At 39.7% G+C, this 27,415-nt stretch overlaps 1 protein-coding gene and 1 pseudogene across 1 annotated transcript in view; both read right to left on the bottom strand.

The window, feature by feature from the left end:
- PLCXD3 (phosphatidylinositol specific phospholipase C X domain containing 3) overlaps nt 1-27,415 on the bottom strand; it is a 115,244-nt gene that overhangs the window by 51,480 nt on the left and 36,349 nt on the right. The gene's annotated exons all lie outside the window — the stretch shown is intronic.
- On the bottom strand, nt 3,705-4,232 carry LOC118703477 (annotated as a pseudogene).

Genomic DNA, 27,415 nt, shown 5'->3' on the forward strand with positions numbered 1-27,415 from the left:
TACTCCCAACAGAAGGCACAATGACTGGCATAAAAAGATGCTCAATAAATATTGCTGTAGGACATAATATATTTCCATACCTCTAAACCTCAATATCCTCATCTATAAATGGGTGTGATAGTGCTATCTACGTATAAAGATTATAAAATAAAATATATAAGCACTAAACATGTTTCACAGAAAATACTTGACAAATATTAGATTTTATTATCACTATTCTTATTTTTGTATTATTAACTCTGAGAACTAATTGCCTGACATAAAGTAAGTTATCACCAAATATTGGCTGAATGAATGAATGAAAGTTATAAACACTATAGTTTCCATAATTTCTGAGTATTACTCAATGAAAATATTGCCATAGTATCCAAAAATGCTTTAGATAGGTAAAGCATTTTAAAGTCTTTATTTTTGATTCCCTGGCTCTAAGTTGTCTCTTCTGTACCAGATGCAACAACACCAAGACCCACCATCTCTGGGTCCTTACGCACATGTCACTCCAGATTCTTAGCACAAGTATAGGGTGTCCTGATATCCAGAGACAGACTACCACATCTTTCCCTCAACCCAAGCCACCTGTAGGGGGTGCAAGTGTAGAACAGCTCTTCCCTTGGTAGTTTTATACCTGGGACAGGTTACTTAAAACTGAGCATCAAGAGCAGTCAGTGACAAGCCAAGTAGACTCAATCATGTCTAGGCAATGTACCTTAAGGGAAAGGAAAAAAGTTGACAAAAGAGATGTATTTGACACACAGCCCAGTCTTTCCTACCCCTCTTTAGAAGCTAGTGGTTTAAGGCTCTAATATTTTCTTATTAGTATTATACTTTGCATTCAACACTATTTTGTATTACTTTCAGGTGTAACACACAGTGTATAGATAATCATATAGGTTACAAGGTGCTCCCTTCAACATATCCAGTACCCACCTGGCAATCCATATGGTTATTACAATATTATTGACTATACTAGAGGCCTGGTGCACAAAATTTGTGCACTGAAAAGGTGGGGGGGTACCCTCAGCCCAGCCTGCACCCTCTTGAAATCCGGGACCCGTGGGGGAATGTCCGACTGCCGGTTCAGGTTTGATCCCATTGAAGATCTGGCCTAAACCAGCAGTGGGACATCCCTCTTGCAATCCAGGACTGCTGGCACCTAAGTGCTTGCCTGCTTGCCTGATCACCCCTAACCACTATGCCTGCCTTCTTGATCACCCCTAACACTCTGCCTGCCTTCATGACCACCTCTAACCACTCTGCCTGCCTGTCTGATTGCCCCTAACCCTCTCTGCCTGCCTGATAATCCCTAACCACTCTGCCTGCTTCCCTGATCACCCCTAACTGCTTGTCCGCCTGACTTATTGCCCCTAACCACTCACTAAGGGGCAGCTGGCCTGGGTGAGGGGTCATGTTCATTCTAGTCATTCCACTATTTGGATCACTGGGCTTTTATTATATAGGATTGCCTATGCTGACTTTACATCCCTATAACTGTTTTGTAACTGCCAATTTGTACTTCTTAATTCCTTCACGTTTTCCATCCAGCCCCCCAGCCTCCTTTCCCTTTGGCTTCCATCAATCTGTTCTTTGTATTATGTATCTGTTTCTATTTAGTCTGTTCAATTATTCTTTAGATTTCACATGTAAGTAAAAATCATATGATATTTATGGTGGTGATATATTTTATTATTTTTTTAAATGTCACCTCCTTCCCCTGGTTTCTCCACTAGAACCTCTCTGTAGGGGCAGCATGAAAGCTTGGGGCAGCCCTGAATATCTGTAAGTGCAGGAGCAGCTCTGATTCTCTGGGCAGACCGAATGAATGGCCTGGGGAAGAGAAGGAGCAGATTAGATAAAACCAAATCCATATTACTAAAACCAACTATTCTGGACGAAAAAAAGAAAACCTCTACTATATTTTTCCTCTAAGAAGAAAATATATGAAACATGGCAAATAAACAGCCCAATTATTACATTCTCTTAAATTCAAAAGCCAGAAGGCTTCGGAAGCCAATTTAGCTTTGTTCTTGCATGTCTGGCACTATTGGATTTCCTTTTATAAACAATGAAAATCTGAAATAACACTACATTACCCTTAATCATGTTTGTGCTACAGAAAGAACATCTACTTGAAATATAAGCCCTTGATTCTATGATGCCCTCACAAAACACCACTTCTTGCCAACAGCTGGATCTTTTTTTTTTTTTTTTTTTTTTTTTATCAAACAAATGTTTGCAGCATGGGGATTATTTTTCCCTTTGGTCTTTCTTCCAATCTCTCTTTCACTTCCTCCAGCCTTGGGACTTGAGATCTGTGTAAGAGGAGAAAACAGCTTATCTCCTCTTGCTTTCAATCTTATGGCAAAGCTGGGATAATAAGCAATATCTGTGGACTGGGGGCACATATACAGACTCATTTCTAAAAAACAGAATTATTAGACCTAAAAAGATTCTGAATAGCATCACCTTAACACTACAGGAAATTGCGTCCCATAAATCCAAGAATATGCACATGTATTACATTCCAAACAAACATTCCCAAATCACTCACCTCAAAGTACACATTTATATAAAGCATTATTTCTTGCAGTTATGTTGGTGATACAGAGCATCAATCATGGAGATTCTCTCTCTCTTATTTCTTTTAATTTAAAATGAAAAACACATGAATCTACATTGTATTAGAAGGGGTAATGGCTGTTGTATGTGAAAGTAAAAAGTTATGCATTGACATTAAAATATATTAATTGAATACTTGAGTAAGAATTAATTATTTAATAGGTACTTAGTTAACTTTCTGCCCTTTGCTAGTCCTGGATGTTAGAGAAGACAGTGATTCTCTGACATTTAAGATTCTTTAGTCTTTCATGGTACAAACAAGACAGCAAAGGAAATGTTGGGGGCAATGATACCACAGACTCACTCTGGGACTGGTGGTCTTGCTCTCCCACCAACTTTACCCTACCCTCTTTCTACATGACAGACTATATGTTGTTTTAATTGTCTGCAAAACAAATGTGATAATATTAAGGGGTAGTTTAAAAATAAAAAATGTGCAATTTTCATACTCTCTATCCATTTACCCACACATCCTTTGAGGTTGGGTCCATATGCTTTCATGTTTTACATAGACCAAACACATTAAATTACATCATCAATGATTTTGTATAGTATTACAGTCTGCAGTTTAAATGACTGCATTATATTGTACAGGCTAATAAATTCTTTAATGATTCCATTGTTGTGTCTTCTTTTTTTTCCTTGTTTTATTTTTTTAATAACTATAGATAAGCTTAGGAAAGCTTGCCTTTGTCTTAAAAAGCAAAATAAAATAGCAATTTTTTCATAGAATTTGCTAACCTGCCCTTGTTTTAAGACAGAGATGTAGTTATCTTGCAAGAGCAACAGCTATATCATGAATAGTACAGGTCTAAGTCTGGTGAGAGTAAAAGGAGACAATAGCATTGTGGGAAGAATTATTATCTGCTGGTGCCATTTGCAGAGAAGAAGCCCTTGCAAATGTCTAAACAACACTAAACTCTGTTAAAGTGTCCTATAGGCCAAAAAGAGAATGAGATTTGAGTAAAGTCCTGGATTTGAGAGCTACTGGAGTTTGGATATGTAAAAATAGGGTTGTAGGGTGGATCATGCTTACAATGGTCCCAAGTTTAAATCAACTACAATGACAACACACCACTTCTAGGGTCACACGCTCTTCCAGGGGCTCTTGTTCCTTCAGTAGGTGCTAACAGAAGTGCATGCCATCATTTTCCAAAGTAGATGCCTATTCCCAGAGCCAGAATATGAGAGAAAGAGAGATAGAGGAAACCTTAAGCAATTCTGCAGAGAAAATCCCCTTTCTCATGGCTCCTCTTTTGCTCATGCTGAAAGAAATCACATTGAGGTGGCCTGCAATGGAACTCCTTAGGTAGAACATCTCCAGGCTCATTGGACCGGTAGGACACCCTGTCTACACTTTTCTTCAAAGCATCATCTTCTTTCTCTTCTACAATTTCTTCTGATGGAGCTGTGGTCCCTGCTACTGTGCATTTCCACATCAAACATAATTTGCCATGCTCCTCTGTCACCGTGAGAAGTTTTGTAAACTATTCTTCCTGATTCTTGTGCATCCAAAAGAATCTTCTCCATGTCTCCAAGTGGATAGAGGATGATTAACAGAGTTATTTCAGAACCTCCCCATTGCCAGGATCATTGCCATTGTTGCTGCTCATGATGAGGTCAGCTGGCGGGGTCAAGGCTATGCCCTTCCTCTCAAGGGTGGCAGCTGCTCTATTAAATGTGATTACACTGTTGGCTGTTGAAAGAGCTATGGCCGCAGCTGGACTGACTCCTATGCTTGGGCAGTACAATTTTACTTCTTTAAAAAATTCTTAGTGGGTCAGCTGAATTAGCTTCTTGGCTATAAAAGTCTTTCTATTTTTATAATTAGTTCAGGCAACAGTCATCTTGCCTCTGGGGTGGGAGAATATAAGCATCACTATGAGTAGTCTTTGAGTCTAAGTAAGAGTGTATTTGCTTCTGCACTTCACAACATGGAAAACGGATTTCTTTTAAAGTCTCCTATTACAAAAAAATACATGAACATGCATAGATGAGTTAGTAAGAATATAAGGAAAATCTCCAACATGCAAAACCTAACCAAAGAGCAGACAGAATCCAGTTCACTAAGTTAGCCCTGAAGCCTTGGATGTCATGAGGATAGTAAACAATATAAAAACCTAGGGCTTTGGATTTCTTAGGCCTGAACAATCAGTGTTCACATAAAGCTAAGACCTCCCCAAGGGCTATAGTATAGCCTCCTACTCTCAATAAAAGTGAGGCTTCTCTACACCAAAGAAGTTGAAAAGCAATTTCTGTCTTGGCCTGGCCCTAGATTGGGACTAGTAGGTGGGAAGAGGGAGTAGGAATTACCTTTGGTGGGGGGAAAATATCCAACTGGAAAAGGGTACACTGTGACTCAATTGTTTGGGGGATTTAAGAAATATATATGGTGGTTATGAGGGTGATTATTATATTTTTATTCTGTCAGTGTTTATGTCCTTCACATTTCTGAGTCAAAGGGGAAAAAAACAGACGTAGCCTATAACAAATAAAATATTTACTTTCAGATTATAAAACATTTAAGGTATGGATAATTAATGCCAATTAAGATCTCCAACCTCTCATATTGAACAATAATCCTATTTTTTGTACACTTAAAAAAAGAATATTTCAATTAAAAAAATCCTAAAATTATATATTTCATAATGGCAGGTGGCTGAGTGCAGTAAATCATTCACAGGATGCTTTGCCTAAGATTAACCAATATTATGTGGCTCCTTGAAATAGCTCCAAAACAGGCTTTCCACTTATCTAATAATAAGCCTTTTTTTAAAAATGTTCTTCATTTAAAAAAAATATATATATATATATTTTTATTGATTGCAGAGAGGAAGGGCGAGGGAGTGAGAGAGAGAAACATCAATGACGAGAGTGTATCATTGATTGGCTGCCTCCTGTACACCCCACACTGGGGATTGAGCCTGCAACTCAGGCATATGCCCTGAATGGGAATCAAACCACCATGAACTCCTGATTCATAGGTCAATGCTCAACCACTGAGCTACGCCAACCACTTGATACAACTCTGAAGACAACATCCATTTTGGATCTAAATCAGAAAACCCATCAAGTGGTTCTTTGGAGTTGGGGCAGAACTTATTGGCAGATCCATATTTCCTTCTACCATTCAGTTCACACTGACCATTCCCTTTTCTGAATTCTTAGAACATGTATACCTCCTAATCACACACTTAGTTATATTCTGCATTTGGTAGGTATGTAGAGCATCACTTCAACGAGATCCAAAGCTCCTAAAGAAGAGATTTTGTTTTGCAGTCCCCACATGTCAAGCACATTTTCAGCTTGAAGGAATATTATCTGCTTTAAACCTGTCAACTTACATTTGAGGTAACTAGTCCTATGAAGTGACTATCTGTCAGAGTATCACCAGAAAACCAATGTCACAATCCAATTGGAATAATTCAAGAAGAGTTTATTTCTAATGAGACCATGTGGATGGAATATACAGGGGCCATAGATTATAATATTGTGTCTCAAGCCCAGTAACAACAAAAAGGATCCTTTTCAGTAAGGATACAGAAAGAAGCTTCTGTGAAAGGACTCACCCATCCTAAAACAAGCTCAGAGAGAGATCCCAGGCAATACACTCCAACATCACTTTCCTATAATATATCCACTCAAGGCACCTCCATTGGCCAAACCTATTTGTAAGTTTGAGAACTCAGAACTCTGTTAATGAATTCTATAATATTCAGCCACCTGGAGCCAAGGGCAAGGTAAAGGACAGTGGGGAGATATGGAGGGAGAGAAATAATATCTAGGACATGTAGCTTTAGCTGGAGTCGAGTTCTACTGTTTCTAAGTCCACTATCAACCAAAATATAACTATTCTCATATTGGTCAAAACTAATGAGTTGAGTTCAACTGAATTGAATGAAAACTCCTCACTAAGAAGGAATCTCTGGGAACCTAATGTTGAATCAGGGCTCAAAGAGGGTGGCTCTCAGACCTTTCAGAATTAGAATCAGATCCAAGGGCTGTACTTAGAAGCAGATGGGAAGCCAGAGTAGTGCCCAGGGCCAAGTGAGTAGAATGTTCCAAACAACAAGATCCATTCAGCATCCTCTTTTGCTAAACAGTGACATGGCCAAGCATATGGCAGACCAGATACTCTGTGAAGTGTAGGACCATAGCCAAAGACAGATTTGGTCTCATTTAAAAGAGACATGCTAGTTTTCAGAATTTTTTTAGTTAACTCTGTGAAGCATATCTCCATGTCAGGAGAGATCTGGCAGCTGAAGAAGTTCAAGAACTGTTGGTGTACTTTGGTCCACACCTAAGATCCCTACCTCAGTAAGAGGTAGAACTGAACTCTAAAAGAAAAGAGTAGATGCACACCTCTTTGTGGGCTTGAAGGCAGCTCTCCTAAACCTTCACTATAGCAAAACCCCCAAATACCAATTAATCCAATAGGAACAACAGCTATTTCCTTGGACCAATAATCAGACAGGGAACACTGACATGCATGTAAAGGACAAGAACAAAGGTGAGGACATTTCAGGATGACATAGGAGATGTTTTTTAGACTTTTCTCTTTCCTTCTCAAATCTGTAGTTAACACTAATGGTGTCCATTTTTCTTTGTGAACATACCTTGCTGGGAAATTATGATAATTAAGTGAAATAGCACTTTATAAACTCTAGGGCTCTCTACATATAACAGTTGTTATTATTACCCACCATGGGCTACCTCAGGGTCCCAGGAAGGAATACCCATTTCTACCACTTAGGGTGGTTACCATCCAGGGAGATGGTTTCATGGCTAATGCCTGCATCACAAAGAGAGTTTCCTGTTGCAGTGGGTGGATAAGGTCATAGAGTGTGTTTTCTCAAGACCCCCCACTGAATTCCTGGACCAGGTTTCTCCTTCCCAAACTAGGAAACAGTACCTAGAGCCAGGTGATGATACTTGGCTCAATACCAAGCGAGGGGCACAGGGGACTGTTTGATCAGACTGTGAAAAAGTACTCCCTTGTCTTTTGTTCTATCTGGTGAGGCAAGAAGACAGAGCTGGTGGCTGAAGAATCAATAGGAGAGGGGCAATCAGGCCTCTGAGAAATCCTTGGAGACATCCTAAGGGAAGGGGGAAAAAAATCCTGGAATAGAGTAACACATTAATACTAACTACTCTCTGATTAGCAGCTAATTGTTGCAAAAGAGTTTACCGACCTTTTCCCTGACAATTAGGAGAGCTGTCAGGCTGTGGCACAGACCTGTGCTGTATAAGCCTGCAATGACTGGATTTCTCTGAGGAGGCCGTGGCTACCTGGATAAGGTAACTATGGATGCCTAGAAAGCACAGCCAAGAAAACTTGCCCAGTGCAGCCTTCATCTTGTGCACACATCAGAGTGGCTGAGCAGGCTAAGGTTTTTGGAGATTAGGATACGTGGAATTGAGAAAAGAGAATATCCTCAGGTATTGTTTCAGGAAACTACTAATAGTTTGCTATTATATATCTGTGTATTGGTTTTCAGAATTCAGATGGCATGGTAAGGTGCCCAAATCTAAGCTCTATCAAACAATTAGACAACAAATGTAATTGCCTCTTTATTATGAAAAAAGAAAATTGTTCAGAATGTCTTGGAATAGTCTTTTCAAACTGAAATATAGGTAGATAACAGTGTGGTGTTCTACAAGCCAATTCTTAAACACGGTATGTGTTTCTAGGACATCAATTTTATTTGATATATGAAGGAGGAAGAGATTATTTTTGTACCACACACACAAAGGAGAAGAGGACAAATTTTTCTTTTGATTTTAAGATAAAACATGAGGAGTCAAAGACTTTCTCTGTGGCAAGTAACTCTGGACAGACCCATGCACCCCTGCTTGAGTGCTGCAAATATAACCATTACAAATTCTTGGGTAGAAAATTCTAAGGAATTCTGGTTATGTGCAGTCCTATATAGAAGCAAAGGGACAGGCAGTGAAAAGAACTTAGAAGGTATTTTATAAACTTAGAAGTTGAAGACATAAAATACATTATTACATTAAATTTATTTTGGTAAAATTTACTCAATATTTAACATGCGCCAGGCAACATCCTAGACACAGAGCCAAACACAAAGTTGAATACTATGTAACCTCATTCACAAGTCCTCCATGTTATGAATTAAACTAGATTAATGGTTCCTAAAATGGAAATATCTTCTTATTCCCCTTCTTCTTCCTGCTACCCCCCCAAAAAAAATCTTCCACCCCAGCTTCCAACTGAAAACCATCCCCTCATAAATTATCCAAACCTTTTGTTACTCCAGCAGTGACAATGAATCAGCCATCATTTTCAAAAATAATATGACCCCCCAATATTTTGTCATTCCCTATGATTCACCATGAAATGGTAAACCATTACACCCCCAAAGGTTACACTGTTTGTTTATCATAAAAGACTCCCTGTGTGAGGAGCGCAATAGTGTTAGAAGGAGGCCAAGGTTGAGCCCCAGGCAACAGAGTTCTAGGTCCTGCCACCTCAGAAGAATGACTCAGCTGCAGTACTTGATGGGTGGACAGTAGGCCTTAATGTCATGATCAGTTCCCTCTTCTCTCTCGTGTAGACTAGAAACAGAAAACTTGGAAGTTTGGCAGGAGAAGTGTTGGGACGTAATCATTTTGAGAGAAATGCCTTGATGGGTCCTCAGGGAGAGAAACAATGGGGAAATGCAGCTGGCAGCAAAGGTCCCTCCTGCCCAAGACTGCTCAAGATTCCACAGCCACAGGTCTCCCCCAAATCAGATAAAACTCCCTGTCCTCAGAGATAAAACTCTCTACTGTCAGGTTTAATGATAACAAAATAAGACAAAAAATTGGGGCTTACCTGGAACATTAGAATCAAAGAGCCAGAGCAAAATCCTTACTTTTTTTTTTTAAATAATATAATCTTATTACCTACAAAATCATTCCACATTGACAGTCATATAGAGAGAATAATATGGATTCCAGAATTCAAGTGCCCTGTTCCACTACTTCTCAGCTAAGTGACAACAGGTTAAGTGACTTCATCATGTTGTGCCTCAGTTTCCTTCACTGTGAAATGGGGAAGATACCATTAACCAACCTCACTCAATTAAATGTGGTAATGCTTATAAAGTATGTGGCACAGTGCTAACATGCCAAAAGAATCCACTGTTGTGATTATAGTCAGGAAATTATTTCTCTGCTCTTCCTTAGCACACCCCTTTAGAAGCTAAATATTCATTCCAAGTTAGTGGTACCTAGAACTGTTCTTCCTTTTTTATTGCTCCCTTAATTATTTCTTTTAATTATTCTGTGTCAAATGTGTAATTGCTATAATATGCTCAATTTTTTTTTCAAAAACTGTGTGGGGTATAAATTATAAATAAAAATAAAGACTATGATTATACCTATACTAGAGGCCTGATGCATGAAGATTCATGCAAGAATGGGCCTTCCTTCCCTTGGCTGCCAGGCACCATCTTCACTCTGGCCAGAGCCACCTTTTTGTTCTGGCCTGAGGCCGCTTTTCCACCTTCCCATGCTGCCCAGAGGCTGGGAGCAGCTGGAAAGCCTGCATCATCACCATAGTGATCGCACCCCCAGCTGTGCAGTGCCTGCATGTGCAAATTAATCCAGCATATCTATTGGTTAATTTGCATACTCACTCCTGATTGGGCATTGTGAATGTACAGTCAATTTATATCTTATTCTTTTATTAGTGTAGATTATTTCATTTATGAGCTTTTAACTGGACTTCTTTTTATATCTAATTCCTATCCACAGAACAAGAAGAAACTTTTGGATGTATATTAATTAGAGGTTATAAAAGGGAATAGAAGAAAACATATGCATCACTAAATGTGACATAATCTATTGTCTTCCTCAGCCCCAACATGCACATCTTTTATTTATGTTTTTAATTGATTTTTAGAGAAAGGAAAGGAGAAAGAGAGAGAAATATCAGTTGGTTGCCTCCTGCACATGATCCAACTGGGGATGGAACCCAGCACGTTTTCGAGTACAGGACAATGCTCCAACCAACTGAGCCACACCAGCTAAGGTAAATGTACACATCTTTTAGAGTGGTATAGCTACTATGGAAATCCTAGCCAAAGCTATGCAACAATCTACAGATCTATGGGCACAAATTCAGTGTTCTTCATCCTCTTAAACAGCCAACTTCAAGTTTATGATAATCACATTTTCTTTTAGGAACGTAAAGGGTAACAAGAAAAGATGCAAAGGAATTAACCTGGCTGTGCCTACCTACCAAACTCCTTCCCTTGCTAGTCAGCCAACAGGTTAAATCTCTTGGGCTGGGCTTCTGCCAAACCTACCATGCTTAGCAATCCAGTCCCTGCTGCTCCTCTGTGGCAAGTGGCCCCTGCAGTTCTCAGGAGAGAATTTATATTTACACAGCAGGATAATTACAGACAACAGGCTGGGCCATGGAACCCAGATACAAAATGACATTATTCATCTTGTTAGTCTTGCCCCCGCCCCCTAATTTTGTCACACCACCTCTATATTGTCAGCAAGTTATTGGTTGTTTCCACTCAACTAACTCAGGCAGCTTCTCTGCAATCGTGTTAAGTCCATTATGTTTTGATACACACACACACACACATATACACACACACACTGAATGGCAAGATTATTATGATCTCTGAACGCATATAATCTGGCCACTCAGTGTGTATCTTATATAATACAAGGCTAATATGCAAACTGTCCCCTCGACCAGGAGTTTGACCAGCAGGCAGGCTGGCCAACTGCCCATGTCCCCTCCCCCTGGCCAGGTTGGCCAAACCCCATCCATGCACAAATTCATGGACCTGGCCTCTCTCTCATTTTCTCTCTCTCTCTCTCTCTCTCTCTCTCTATATATATATATATATATATGTATACACACATATATATATGTGTATATATATACACACACACACATTGATGTTTCTATCTTGCTCTCCCTTCTCTCTGAAATCAGCCCAAATAGGATTTTCTTCAATGGGGAAATAAGTCATTCTAACACATTAGGTATACTGTCAATTATTGAAATAATAATTGTAAGGTTATCTAGTGAAAATTTTCACCACTCAGAGAAGCCACTGGACATAGGGCCTGTTTTCTACTAGGCCTTGTTTAAGAAAGACCAACTGATCCTCCAATGAAGTCAGGCATGGGTGACACTGCAATCTCAGTGGAACAGGACTTCTACTGTGTGTGTGTGTTTGGGGGAATGGACTCACTTAATATTTGGAGATAATCAACCAGGAGGCATAAATGGGGGAGAAGGAAGAGAGAATAAGAGAAAACATTAATGATATTATCTTGTGTGACCTTAGCACTACTTGGTCAAATTGAAATGCAGATTGACTTAATGGTAGTATATGCCAAATCACTTAAGAAAGAGCTTGTGGATTTGTATCTTATAGGACTGGGACTTCTAGGCACTGAAATTGGGCTCCCAACCATTTTGAATATGAATGTGTTAATATGACTTCAAATAATAAAAGGAAGCACCGTTGGGTTTATTGTGAATGGATGCTGTGACTATGTGGGTGCTTTGGGAAATAAATGTCCTTGAAAAAGAGAAACAGAAAATGTGATAAGGAGCGAGGATGGAAAAAAAGAAATTGAGGAAGCAAGAAGTTCTGAGACCTTTCTGTAATAGATAACATCTATTCATATCCAAATTGATCCAAAAATCTATTAAAGTTAACTTCTGCTTAATGTCCTTATTCAGCACCAATTAATTACAAGTATCATAATGTTAGAAAAATATTTAGCTTCTCAGTAACCTTGATGCCTCTGGAAACACTTTTATTTATAGAAGAAGAAAGCAAATGTCAAGATGGGGCCTAATGCCAAGTTGGCAAGGCACCTCCCAGTGACAGTGACTCAAAGCAAGAGAGTAAATTCTAGAGCAAGCAAGTCTGAGTTCAAATCCTAGCTTTGCCACTTGCTAGCTTTGCAGCCTTGAGCACGTTACTTAACCTGCCTGTGCTTTAGTTGCCTCACTTACATTGTAGGAATAATAGTACTTACCTTATAGAGTTGTTATGAATTACAATAAATCAGTTAATATTTGTAAAGCATCTTAGCAGTTCCACACATACAGAAAATACTGTATACATGCTTGTCAATAAAGTACACATATTTAATTAATTTGTTTTCCATAAGAGAGCAATAAACCCAAGGAAGTTTTGCTGAATTGAAGTGAACCAAACAGTTGCTTGGAACTCCAGTGGGATTAGATTATAAAACCAAAATAGTGAACTCATGAAGAATAGGACTGTCTGTAGTTTTCCAAGGTTAAATATGGAAACAGCAGTAATTCAATTTATTGAAAATAGCTGCAGCTTGAAGCAGCAAAAATTTCCACATCCTCCTCCGATAATGGAATTTTGTGAGGCAGGAATATTCAGGAAAGACACAAAATGCTTCACAAGCATGGCTGGCTTTTCACCTGCCTCTCTGCTGGGGCCATCACTTGTCCAAAATTACCTTGGCCAGCTAGCGAGAGAATCCTCTGGCCCGGTGCGTGCTGCATGTGGAGGTAAAGACTCATGTATTTTTTTAGTGACCTACGGTTGTTTCTCTTTAGGATGCCTTCAAGGGGGCTCACAGTATGTGGGGCTCACATAATGTGAAGCTATAAATCACCCAAAAGCTTTGGAAGGGGAAATAAAATGTTTAAATGAAATCAGCCTTAAATTGGTGTTGTCAAGTGTAAAAGAAATAGAAGTTATCATGGAAGATGGAGGAAATGTTGGCACCTCTGAGCCTGTTCCCCGGCCCAACACACAGTTCTCATCTGCAGCTTATCCAAGCTGGCTCTAGGGACAATTCTCTTCCCCTCAGCTCTGGCTCACCAGTTGGTTGTCCTCTACTGGGTATTTGACCAAATTGCCTTCACTCGGAAATAAACAAAAAAGGCATTCTCTATGGAGAAGCTCATTAGACCATGGGCAAGAGTCAGCGAGCAGGTGCACAGAAACAATAGCGAGAGGAGACCTGCGCCAGCTCCCGGCTGGAAACCATCCATTTCCATGTAGGAATCTCATCTCTCCTGGCAAGATGTTGCGTTCCAAGCCCTAGAAGTGGAGTTATTTATTTATTTATTGTTTTTAAATTTTCAGCGGATAGAGCGTCAGCCTCCAGACTGAAGGGTCCCAGGTTTGATTCTGGTCAAGGGCATGCACTTTGGCTGCGGGTACAGCCCACTTTGGGGATTGCGCAAGAGGCAACTGATCCATGTTACTAACTCTCTATCCCTCTTTCATCCTCCCTGTAAAAAATATCAATAAAATATATTAAAAAATAAAGGGGCTATAGATCTGAATTTCTAAAAATAAAAAAGTAAAAATTATTTTTCTTTTTTGTTATTGTTTAAAGTATTACATATGTCTCCTTTTTTCCTCCATCGGCCCTTCCCCAGCCACTTCCACCTTCCCCCACCCTCCAGGACAAGCCCTCAGCACCTCAGTGTCCCTGTCCATTGGTTATGCTAATAAACATGCATACAAGTCCTTTGGTTGATCTCTTACATCCTCCGCATGCGTGCCCTCCCCTGCCTACCCTCTGAGGTTTGACAGTCCGTTCCGTGTTTGTCTGTCTCTGGATCAATTTTTTTTTTTTACATCAGTATATGTTGTTCATTATATGCTACAAATGAGATGATGTGATATTTAACTTTCTTAGACTAGCTTATTTTGCATAGCATAATGCTCTCCAGATCCATCCATGCTGTTTCAAATGGTAAAAGTTCCTTCTTTTTTATAGAAGCATAGTATTCCATTGTGTAGATGTACCACAGTTTTTTTTTTTATCCCAATCATCTGCTGATGGGCACTTAGGCTGTTTCCCAATCTTAGCTATAGTAAATTATGCTCCTATGAACATAGAGGTGCACATATCCTTTCTGATTGGTGTTTCTAGTTTCTTGGGATATATTCCTAGAAGTGGGATCACCAGGTCAAAGGGAGTTCCATCTTTAATTTTTTGAAGAAACTCCATACTCTTTTCCACAGTGGCTGCACTAGCCTGCATTCCCATCAGCAGTGCACGAGGGTTCCTTTTTCTCCACATTCTCACCAGCACTTGTCATTTGTTGATTTGTTGGTGATAGCTATTTTGACTAGTGTGAGATGGTACCTCACTGTTATTTTGATTCGCATCTCTTGAAGGATTAGTGACATGTTTTCATATGTTTCTTGGCCTTCCTTATGTCCTCTTTCAAAAAGTGTCTATTTAGGTCCTTTGCCCATTTTTTGATTAGGTAGATTTGGAGTCATTACAAAAATTTTTATTGAATTAAACAGTAGCCATAGATAGAACTACTGGCTTACTCTATGGGTAAAATAGGAATGAGGAAAATAATTATTTATGTATATTTCCTGTGAGTATATGAGACACTCTGCTGAGAGTTTGTAAAGGTATATAAAATTCTTAATATTCCTTTTTCATACTATTTTATTAAGGTTTGATTGACATACAAAATGCCATCCATACTTAATGTATACAACTAGATGAGTTTGGAGATCAGGATACATCCATGAAACCATCACCACAGTCTTTGCCATAAGCATATCCATAACATTTTTTGATATTTAGACTTACAAATTCTCATACATTACTTGGTAGCAACTTTGTATTAAGTTACAGATTTATTCATATCTCACCATCATTTTCCTAACAAGTGTACCCTAAATTTCCTTATCAAGATGGATAATTTTAATGAGAGGTCCTAGGAATTATACAACATGAATTAGGAGGGAACTGTTCACTAGGCATTGCATTAAATGGCTGCCTGCCTTTATATTTCACCTTCATATTCTCCACTCAGAAAGAAAACTAGCAGAACAAAATCCAATCATCCTTTTTGTTGGGTTGTTTTTCAGACAACGTGTGGAGTGTTCTATCCACAGAGGGAGGTCTCATTGACCTGGCTGACTTGCTGAGACTTACAAATCTCTAATAGAAACAAGGTTTTTGATGGTGAGAGCAGATAGTTTCAGAATTCAGAGGACACTGTTTTCAGAAATTTAGGAAAGTAATGTGATTACATCCAATTTCAAATCACTATCTTTTTAGTGGCCCGATGGGTGTGGGGCCCATGAGGTTTGTTGTGCATGGGATGTTGAGCAGGATGAGTGAGAAGAGGAGCTGGTTGGGGAGGAGACTGGAGGGGACAGAAAGACAAGCAGAGCTGACTGATTCCTGAGGGAGACACAATAGGGACTTCTCCAAACAAGCCAGTGTCCACCCAGGAAGGACCCAATGTTCCCTGGTTTCCTGTCTTTGGAGGCTGTAAAATTGTTTGTATTGACTTCATACTCCAGAGCAGATTACCACTTTTAGAGCAATGTCCCACAGCCTGAATAATATGACAAGTCCTTCTCCCCCTACCATGTCACTCAAAACAAAAACAATTTTAATGTACAAATTGCAATTTTCATGCTGGTGCTTAAAGTTGAAGAGTTTCTTTCTAAATGTTCCAGTTGTGAAATTTGAATACGTTAATCAAAGCTGAAAACTCTTTGTTCCAGCTGCTTTTCTGGTGACTGGCATGGATTTATTCAAAAGATGAAGGGAAGTAAGAAGGAGAAAATGAAGGGGAGGGGATGGGAAGGAGGGGAGGGAAAAGGAGAGGAGGGGAGGGGAAGGGAAGAAGATGTCCTGAACTGAGGTTGGTTATTCCTCACTTATTTGAGAAGGTCTTAACATTTTCGGTGATAAACTACATGCCATCTTTTAAATGTCTACTCCAGGAAATACTTTAAAATGGCCTCTTTCCAAGTGCAGCCTGCCTGAGAAAAGCAAGTCAGAGAGCCCAGTTTTACAGGGTTAGGACCCGACTATGAGGCCTGAGCCCTCAGCAGAATGGGCAATGGTCAGTGTATAAGCGACCTTTACTGAGTAAATCAACGGGCAAGAATATCTTGTATATTTTCATATAAATGCAACAAACAGAGAAAAAAAAGAAAAATGCCGTCAACCAATTGTTTTGCCTCAAACAAATAGCTGCCCAGTCTCCAGTGGCTTTCTTGATATTTTTGCGGAGCTGGCCTGCTTACAGGTGGAATTAATGATGCTTTTCTTTGCCAGTAAAAGGAGAAAAGGCGCTGCCTACTCTGTCCACAGCAAGTTGTCTTGCCTGTAGTTTGATTTTAGCCCAGAACCTGTTTGCTTCTTTTTTATGTCATGGAACTTGACCTTGTTTTCAAAGTCCGGGGCAGTAAGCTGGTGCTGAAGGCACTCTGGGCCAGCCCGGCTGCTCTGCCCAGTGTCCATAGCAGAGCTCTCCCCATCACTGACCTGGAGTTTGGAAGTGAAGGGCATATGCCAACCTGCCTTCTCTGTGGCTGCTTCTCCACTAGAATCAGCCCAGGATGAGAATTCGGACGCTGCTACTTCCCAGCCAGGTAACCTTGGGCAGATCCTTGCCTCTCTGAGCCTCAGAATCCACTCCCTAAGTGAAAACAATCCAACTGGCCTCATCGCCCTGTGAAGGATCGCACGACAGTCTGTCCCTCGTGGTCATAGCCCGGGACACACACAGTGGTCCAAAAGTGAGATACCTCTCTTGGTTTGCTCCCTTTAACCCCCTACCCTGTACCTACGAAGTGCTCAAGAGAAAGTAAAAAAATGGACTGATGTTGGCTCCCAGAAACCTCCCAGTTGCAAAGCACCCCACTCTACCACAGCCGAACACACCCCTTCCCAGGCAGAGGCAGCCAGATTCATTTCTCAGTAACCTCTGAGGACAAGGTTATAGATTTTTCCATGTTTGCTCAGGCGCAGGGGAGATGAGACCTGAGCTCCCGGTGCTGAGGTGTTTTTCTTCAATTACTGACACACAGAGATGACAGTGGGAATTAGGACATAAAATGCTCCTCCTAAGAATGATTGAAGGGGTGTGAATGCAGCCTTGCTATCTCACATGATCTAACAGGTGCGCTCACAGCAGGGGAGAACATTGTCGCAATATCAGGTCATGCATTCAAGCCTTGAGAATCAATTCTTTCATGCACAAAAACAAAACATAAAATGACTCCTCTCTCTGGAGGTGAGATCAGTTTCCATGTCTTCTAATCTCGTTCCATCACAAGCCCGAGGTGAAAAGGGGAAGAGGATGGGTCATTGATATAGCTGTGATGTGACAGTATCTGACTGGAGCCACTAGATGGAGTGTTTGTATGGGGGGTGGGGAGGGGCAGGGCGAGGGAGAGAGGGCACACATTGCAAACAGCAGCAGCACCAGAGCCTTTGACTCCTCTCTCACTGCCTGCACAAGGACCAGCAAGGGACACTCACTCAGCCCTTGCAGAAGGTCCTGGGTCGATTTTCTACTTATCTTTCTTTGCTTACCTCCATGAGCCCTGGTGGCTGCTATCCAAAGTACTATATTTCAAAGCATTCCACATTTGATTTCTGTGTGTGAATTTGGACAAGTTACTTGACACGGTGAACCTCTTCTCAACAAGTCATAATTGCAGAGGAGACAATGGTTAATGAACAGAAGGATCTGACCTAGTTAAGAGGTCAGAGAGCCCAGACTGGTGATATGACTGCTGCCTGGATTTTGTTCTCCACTCAGTCATGTGTGTTTCTGCAGGGTACAGTGAACACACAGTCCCTCTACCCAGACTTGTGAGACCAAATCTTCTCAAAGCAGAATAAGAGCACAAGCGATGCAATGATTTCAAAGGCACCAAGAGTCTGAATTATCAAGGGATGAATCTTGAAATGGGCTTTGAAAGTTGGATAGAATTTTGAAGGATGGGAATATTATGGTGAAAGGAGAAAATATGGGCATTGTGTAAAAAAAATAGTGGAAAAGAAATTATCAAGAACCTGGCTTTTTATAATCTAGATAGTTGAGCTTCATTGGGTATTACTCACATGGACACTGGTCAGCTGCGCAGGCAGAGAGTTAGTGGAAAATGCATTGGACTAGATGGTAAATATTTTGATAACTCAAGTCTCAGTTCTTGCCTGAGAATTCTTAGAAAAGTGCCCTGGCCAATCTGAATCTGATATTTTCATATGTAAATGGGACAGAGATGGTTGGATGGGCGGGCATGTGTAGTAGGGGAAGACACTTATATAGAACTTCCCAAAATACTAATTCTGAGCAAAGTCAATAGGTCTTCTTTGGTAAACATCATGATTCCATTGTCGAATAAGTTTCAAAATACTGGACAAAGCTTGGAAAATAAGTTTTATGAAGACTGGTTAAAGGAGTAGAGGTTCTTATTTAGAATTTAGCAGAGAAAGGAGACTCTCACATGAAGAAATAGGAACCGCCATTCAACATCATGCAGCACAGGAACATTATGGCCTCATGGTCCTTGAAGTCACTCTGTGCTACCTGTAGGATGACATCTGTGCACCTGGCAGCCGGGCTATGGAAACCACTGAGTCCTAACATAACACATTGGCTGGAGGCTCACATGGATGAGAGGTTGTTGGTGTTTCCCCTGAGGGGGGTGTAGATATTGAAAGAGTGGTTGGAACAGCAATGATGTTCAGGAAGCATTCACCAGGAAGATGTGCTGGCATACACTCAGATTAGCTGGATATCCATTCTGAATGGATGCCTGATACCTATTTTAAACATTACAACGGTGAGACTCATAAATATTAACCTTGAAAGCTGCCTTAGTAATGATCTAGTATAGCATGTCCTAAGAAATATACCACTGAATATTATGCCCATAAGTACAAGGCAAATTAGCTTTGTTTAAAAGAATGGAATCGGTTATTAGATGAAGCTGGACTCAAATCCTGACTTCATCTCTTAGCATCTGTGTGATCATTTGCAAGTTACTCAATGTCTCTAAACCTTGGCTGACTCATCTCCAAGCAGAGACTTGGTTAAACAGTTAATTACACTCACAAGTTCAGAGTTCACTACTTTATATATTCAATAAATGTTACCTATTACTTTTACTGTGCAATATGAAAAATTCTTATGAGGCATCTCTTTGTAATAGCACCAGCGGACACTCTGCTAAAAAATTCCAAGTGTCAAAAGTTGTGACTCTCGAATATTATGATAAGCAGCCAGGAAATCTTTGAGTTCAACACCATCACCACTTCCTAAGGACTTACTGAGAAGGTGCACAGCGAAGGGGTACAGAGGGTCAAATCCAGAACTCGCAGAAAACAAACTATTATACTTCACATTTCTGTGGGCTACACTGGACAAGAGATAAAAACCTACTTCAAAACAGATTCTTCAAAACAAAACTTAAAGTACTGAAAAGTAAAATAATTTATCTGTAGAATTCAACTAAAGTTCAGTTCTTTTATTTCCTGGATTTGTGCCTTTGTGGGTTTAGCATAGCACAGGAAAAAAAAGTATGAATTTAAAAGAAAGTGGCTCGTTAATTCTTTCTGAAAGTTCTTTTACTTAGCATTATATGGGCCAGCCTTTGGCACAGAATTTCATGAGGTTAGAAAGGGGAGATAGGTTAACTCTTACCTTCTGATTGAAATGTTATGCCCCGGCTTTTTTCCCCCCCTCAAAAACAAAAACAAAAAATAAACATCTTATATTTTCACCCTTTTATCTTTCATTTACTAAACTTACTCCAGTGGGAATTTTAAGACACAATTAAGTCAGGAGATATCACCCCGTCTCTATGGAGTTTATAATTTAACTACAATGACAACCCAGCATACAAGAAACTAATATAAATATGAGACACTGGAAAGGGCTATGAGCCAGACAGATAGAGGTTCTGGCCACCGTAAACTTTCTATTCTACTAAGTGGTGGTAAACACTTCACAAATAAACAAATACTACAAATAAGTAACTGCAGAAAAGAAGGCAACTTCAAAAAATATTTCTTAAAGAAGACCATAATGATAGAATCTTGTGATGGTAACTGGTGGCAGTGGGACGTGGCTGGGGAAGGCCTTCTTGCAGAGGAGACATTTGAAGAGAAGCTGGAGTGAAGAAAAGCAGCAGCAATGTAAGCCTCTCAGAGTGCTCCATCTCAGACCCACGACACAGCACACTCACAGGCTTCAATGTGGGAAGAGATTGGTGAGGTCCAAAAATAGAAAGAAGCCAAAGTGTTCAATGGATGCAAACATGGAAAGGGTGGGTTCAATAAGAGTCGTTGACTCTGTGATATCATGTCTCATAGATATTGGCAAAAAGTTTAGACTTCTTGTTAGAGCAGTTATTGGAGAGATTGGATCAGAAGAGTATGGTACAATTTACTTTTTCAAAAGTCCTCTTTGGTATTGGGGAAAACTGGTTTGTGAGGTTCAGAGTAGAAGAAGGAAGACTACTGTCTATTGAGTTCTGATAAATCCTGCTAGCTATGCACCCAGATCCTGTCTTTCCTTCTTCCTGGACACAGACTGTAGGACATTTCCAAGCTTCTCCAAAGCTATGGTTAATGCTATCATTGAAATGTAAGGAAACTAACTTGTTTGGGAAGAAGCCCCTAGTTCTAGGCTTCTGTTTGTTCTGCCTGAAGTTGACTGGGAAAGGGACTACTAGACAAATCATTGCTGAGTCCCTGGATGACTACATGGAGCAAAGCTGCCACCAATTTAGAACCCTCACATTCAACTTTCATGTGAGAGGGAAATTAAATTTCTCATTTTTAATTTAGGGTATTGGTGGGCTTATTTCAGTAGCTTAATCATTTTAACTTAATTAATGTATAAGGCAATGAGAGCAGCCTCTGACACATGGGAGAGTCTCTCCATTAGAAATCGACAAGGCTGTTAACCTGGGCCACATGCTTTGGAAATGACTATTTAGTATTGAACCTGTGATTAGAAAAAGCAACTTTACAAGCTATTTTTATCAACTGGAATCAGAGCATAAAAAATCTAAGTGATCAGACAAATGTTTTTCTCCTTGGAGCAGAGCCAAAGAAAACAAGCATTACATGTGTTTATTCCTAAAACTATAAAAGTACATTTATCAAAGTAAATCTCGAGGCCTTTTGTTTGTTTTTAATGCAGGAGAGCCCCTGTTTCTAACAAGCTAAGCAAACAAAAACAGCATCGCTGGTGAACCACAGTGGGGCTCAGGGATACTTCCTGGTATACCATTTCCATAGAAAGGAGACTCTGCTGCTTTCCAGGTATCCTGCACCTCCCGGGAGCCACCTGGAATACATTTTAATTTCTTATATGTGTCATGAGTGGAAAATTTTTTTCATAAAAAGCAATTAAGAAGTAACTGATAGATTGTTTTTTATTCTTGTGGAAAAACTTACTAGTTACCTAATTAACACCCATTCTCCCCTTCCAACTCATTACTAAAACCTTGATTTGTAGGTGAGTACATTGATGGGCTAAATGAAAGACTACATTTCCCAGCCTCCTTTACAGCTAATAGTAGCCATATGAAGAGTTTCATCCAATGAGATGTAAGCTAAAATATTATTTGAGACCTTCAGAAAGTTCCTTTAAAAGAGGTTTTCCCATTAGGGAGTATCCTTCCTCTTCTCCACAATCTCTAACATATTTGTAATATTTGACCAAGAGGTGGCCTTGAGGATGGGCACCAAGTATTAAGGATGACAGAGCACAAAGATAGGAGCCTGGGTCCCTGAAGATATGCTGTTCTGTTTTGATACCTTTCCTGAACTATTTTATTGGTAAAAATTGGAATCTGCTTTTCCCTTCTAGTTAATTTATTTTAGCCATTCTGTAAAATGCAAATATTAGTGAGGTACAATTCAGCCCATGGATATTTTTCTTCTCAGGTTTTGTTACTCTTCTCTAGGCCAGAATTTTTCATAAAGTTTCATCCTGAAATTGATGGCCTTAAGAAAAACTGAACAGTGGTGACAACCGTATTTCTCACATAACAACAATTTGGTTATGTATCTGGTATTTTAAATATTATGTGCCCTTGTCTACCCATGATTCAGGTTAAGGTTTCTTCATATGTGTCCCCATGACTCCTCGAACTTCCTAAGGAGTGGCGATGCTGTAGCCATTCTGTCTGAGGATGGCAGAGTTAGAAGCAGAGGTAATAAATATTAATGACAGCACTTCGGTGTCAGCAGAAACAGAAGGGTCTCTTTTGGGGTGGGGTCAGAAAGCTCCATTCAGCGCTTCTCAGGTAGCATTCGCCAATAGCTTCCACCTGGGCAGTCATATATACTTTGTCAAGAATAGCCAGTTTTTCTATAACTGAACTAAATTCTTCCTGCTGAAAGATAAGTCTAATTTTTTTTTGTCCTCATTACTTAATCAAATGACTCAGGTCCTGCAATACACACTGAATGATTAATAACACATGAATTAATAAAGGAGGTCATGTTTTAAACAATGGTTTTATAGCTGCAGATGACTATATTAATAAAAATGAATAATCAAATGATCAATTCAATTTTAAATACATACAATAGGCTGATGCCCATTAACTGTGCATCTAAACAAACAGACATAAGTAAATGACTCATTGCAAAACTGCACATTATTTTATTAACACTTGGTAAGCTTTCTGGTTATGGTAGCAGAGAGGGAGCTCTATACAAGAGTCTGCTGTTACTATGGGTATTCATTTTGGCAATGGGAATACTAGAGTAGCTTTGGGTATTATACTTTTGAAAAGGAAAAGGGAGAGAAGAAATAATTAGTTCCTATTCTTGGAGTAAAGGAAGAAAAAGAGTTTATCCAATAAGTTTTGTGACAGACGGCTAGTAACAATGTGAAAATATGTAGCATGCTCTCCCTGGACCCAGCTCAGGAAAAAATTCTCCACTGATGAGAATCTAAGTCCATGGCCCTGAGGAGAAACCCATTTCTTTCTAATAATGTGCAGAGCACAGTAACTCGGGTAAGGTCAATTTTGATTTGTGACTTTGAGGATCCTGCCAACAAAATTAATAACAAGGATGATTTATGGCATTGTGCGGAGTAATTCCTGGTGACAGACTATTTTCAAGTACCAATTTATTTATATCCAGTGTTCAGGGTCTCTTGTTAAGGAAGCATACATAAATCAGATCATCAGGCTCCCAATACAGGAATTATGATGACCAGGGCGTCCTTATTATGCCACCTCTTACCCAGTGAGTCAAAGGAAAACTAATAGCACATCTCAAATGCATGGCAGAATTTCAACCAGAGCATCACCAAGCATTTAAAGAATTATGATTGTCTTCAAGACTCCTTCAATAGGAATATGGCAAAGACACCAATGACTCTCGTTAGGAAGCAAGAATTAAATTCAGGGATTAAAGACATCCATGAGACCCTCTCTGGAACTGTAGCAGAGTCTTCTTTGGGGAAAAGACCAATGAAATGTTGTCTCCTAAAACCAAAATGCAATACAAAACATATTTTTGAAGAGAAAGGGGAAAGTGAAACTATTTTTTAGACCCCGCCGATAACAATGTATGGGGGAAAGTTGAGGAGGAGTGTCATTGGTTGGTGGCTTCCTACCAGTGAATTACCACATACAAACTATTTTAAAGCCTCTTTGGCTTTGGAGGATGGATTAGTCAATCACATCCATACCAAGGCAATTAACCAGTAATGGAAAGTGTGGCCTCTATCCAGCCGGCTGTTCATTCTGAAATTGATTGGGCTGTGATCTGACTCAACTAACAATTTGAAAAAAGGTTCACATGGGTGTTTCATACTGGCAAATAGAGCCTGCTTAAAAATCCCTATGGAATGAATAAGTGCTGGTTTCAATTGAACAAGCTTTTTAATTTGGAAGCCACTCTTTCAGATAAATGCTAAATCAACTATAAAATTGCTTTATTTTAAACCTAACTAAGGCTACTTGTAGGGGCACTCTAATGATTGTTCAATAGTTGAAAAAGCTATTAATGTTCATAAGTAACTTCCACCTACATGCCACCTACACCAAAAGCTCTTATGCAATGACTGTGTGACAGGGGGGTGGAGGTCAGAAAAACTCAGGGAGGTTAGTTTAAAAAATAGGCTAGAGAACATTTCCATTAACCTTTAATGCTTATAAAACTCCTGCCCAGTTCCTCGTTCATGTCGGACTATGAATCAATGTGGTTGGGTTAACAGAGCTGTTGCCCTTTTCTTCTCATTGCTAAATATTAATAAGTTATCAAAAAGGCAGCATGGGAAAGATGTGGTCATTAGTAGAGTTAAAAACTTAGTAATTGCAACTAATGGAGAAAAAGAATTTGAGAAGAAAAGGACAAGACCAAAATATTGGAAAAAAAAAAAAAAAAAAAAAAAAAAAAAAAAAAAAAAAAAAGCTAAGGCCAAGAATCTCATCAATTTCTCTTCCCTTGGGAGGTGTTAGGTCTTCATATAATACTAGTGTCACAGTGCACGGATTCGTGCACATTGAAAGGAAATTAATTAGAAGAAATATTTTAATATCGCTATTCACTTCTTGCTAATGAACAGAAAATCGGATTCTACTGAGTCTCCTATCTACCTACTCCATGATTTCTATGAGGATCAAGTAAGATGAGGCACAGGAATATGCTTTACTTTTTATTAAACTGTGAGATGTTTGCACCTGGCTATAAAGCAAGTCAGGTTCCTGGGCTGAAGAAACTCCAAGGAGGCTAGTTTCTAGGGAGAGGAAGCGAGGCATTGCTACATGACATCATTATCCAGAGCCCACAGTGAAAATTTCCAGGCTGGGCTGAGCTATGGGCCACATTTGCGCCATGGGGTCTTGGCAGTGTTGACTGATTTGGTGTGGTGTTGTTCTGGGGTGGTGGTGTGGCCTGGGTCCCACTTGGGAGAAGCTGAGAGTGTTGGTTTGTTGGCACCATGTCTGTGGTGCCATTTATTTTTAAATGTCCTATGTGCATCATGGCAGCGTCTGCCCCCTGGTGCTCAGTGTGTGTCATAACTACTGGTCGGACAGATGGACAGACACTTAGCTTTATATATATATATATATATATATATATTATTTCTAAGATCTTAGATCCTGCTGGATTAAAAGAGAGGAAAGGAGGAAGCCAAGAGGAAGAGAAAAGCAGTACATTTATTTACCCTGTGTGGTAACAGCATATTGGGATTAAGATGCAACTATATGGAATGTGGAACTTGAATAGCTTCTCCGTCTAAGTGACATGGTGAGCCCCATTTAATTTCCTAGAATAGTGGGGGACTTGAAATGGCTCAAAGACCAGCAGGAGGAGGTCATCACATCTGTCTCTCTCTGCAAATGGACCTGATAATATGTCAGCATAAACCTGCAACCTCTTCTTGTATCCACTTAGGTAAGGCTGACAAATAAAAGTAGCATAAATCTCCAAACCTGGGAGGCTAACATTTATCTTATTAAGTCAAAGCCCATTAACTTGCCATCATCATCTGGCTGCACACTGTGCTGTGGATAAATTAAAGGCAGATTCAGATGCTTTATGGCTGCTGGTGGTTCACATGCAATACAACAGTAAAAACACCACCAAGCATTCACACACCAACATTAGGAAGGATAAAGGAGGAGAGAAGCCTACCCTCAGATGCTGGTGCAGCTGTAACTGATAACCTCAGAACAGCTCTTAAAATGCCATAAAAAAATGCAACATCAACTCCATTTAGATCATATTTCTCCAGATCTCCAAAACCAAATGGATATCAAAATCTTTGTGAAATCAATGCATTTGACAAGGTGCTCTTGACTGGTATCTGGAGCCCATTTCTCCCGTTACTTCTGGAGCCTGCAGGCCTGATCGAAGGCAGGACCCCTGTTGACTTCAACAAGCTGAGAAAGATGAGAAAGCCACCTGCTCTTGAAGAGGAGAGGTCTGGAGTCAAGCTTAGGGCAGATTTGCTTTGGATGGAGTCTTCCTACTTCCCACATCCTAAACTGGCCACCAGCCAACACTTGAATCCTTTGAAAAGTGCTTTGAGAATTGGTGCCAATTACATCTTCCAAAAGTAACTGAGAAAATGGGTAGAATAAGAAAGTAAGATAAAGAGAAAAGACTTTTCACATTGTAAAAACATACCAGACTGGTACATAGGTTCAGTGTGGCTTGCCTTGAATCAATCTGGAAAAATCAGTGAATAACTAAATAAATATAAAACTTGTCTAAAACCAAACTCAATTCTCCCTTAATTTTCCTAACTTCTCAAGCACCGAAGCTCTGATCCCATTTTCTACTTCCTCTTCTTCTTTTCACAAGGTAACAAAACCCAATATATGCCTTTAAGTAGAGCAGAACTTCAATATTTGTTTAATGAGCATATGAATGAGAAAATGAATGAATGCTTGTACTTTGTTAAAAAAACACACACACACACACACACACACACACACACACACACACACAACAAAGAAAAACAAACATTGTATTCACTTCCCAAACTCCTAGCCTGATATGCATGTTCTTCATAACTTAAGAGACAATGTACCTCCGCATCTTTAACTTCATTGCTTCCCTAAAGGAACCTTTCATTTCAGCCAGACGCAGAGTGCCATCTGTGCACTTTCCTTCCTTACCTATAAATCCTTTATAGGTAAACTGCGGCTCAAATTTTAATTAGCAAGTTTCAATTGACAAAGAATTAAAATTCAACCTCCTATTCATCAATACTTTAAAGAGGAAGTTCTGGGCACTTCCTGGAAAAATTGGCCCTGTCAGAGCTGCTGATAGTTTACACACAATTTACAAGACTGTCACCATTGACACAAGTAGGTTGACAGTCTTTCGCAAAGACACAGCTGACTTCAGGTCTCTCCAGCAACAGAAAGAGAAGGTAATTGACAAGCTAATTTTCCCATTTAACTCACATCTTTGGAAGAATGCTTTTCTTGTTAAGACTTTCTCTCTAAAATAAGAGTAAAGTAGAAGCGATCTCAATACCAGA

The sequence above is a fragment of the Pipistrellus kuhlii genome, unplaced genomic scaffold (genome assembly GCF_014108245.1).
Source record: "Pipistrellus kuhlii isolate mPipKuh1 unplaced genomic scaffold, mPipKuh1.p scaffold_m20_p_4, whole genome shotgun sequence".
NCBI lineage: Eukaryota > Metazoa > Chordata > Mammalia > Chiroptera > Vespertilionidae > Pipistrellus > Pipistrellus kuhlii.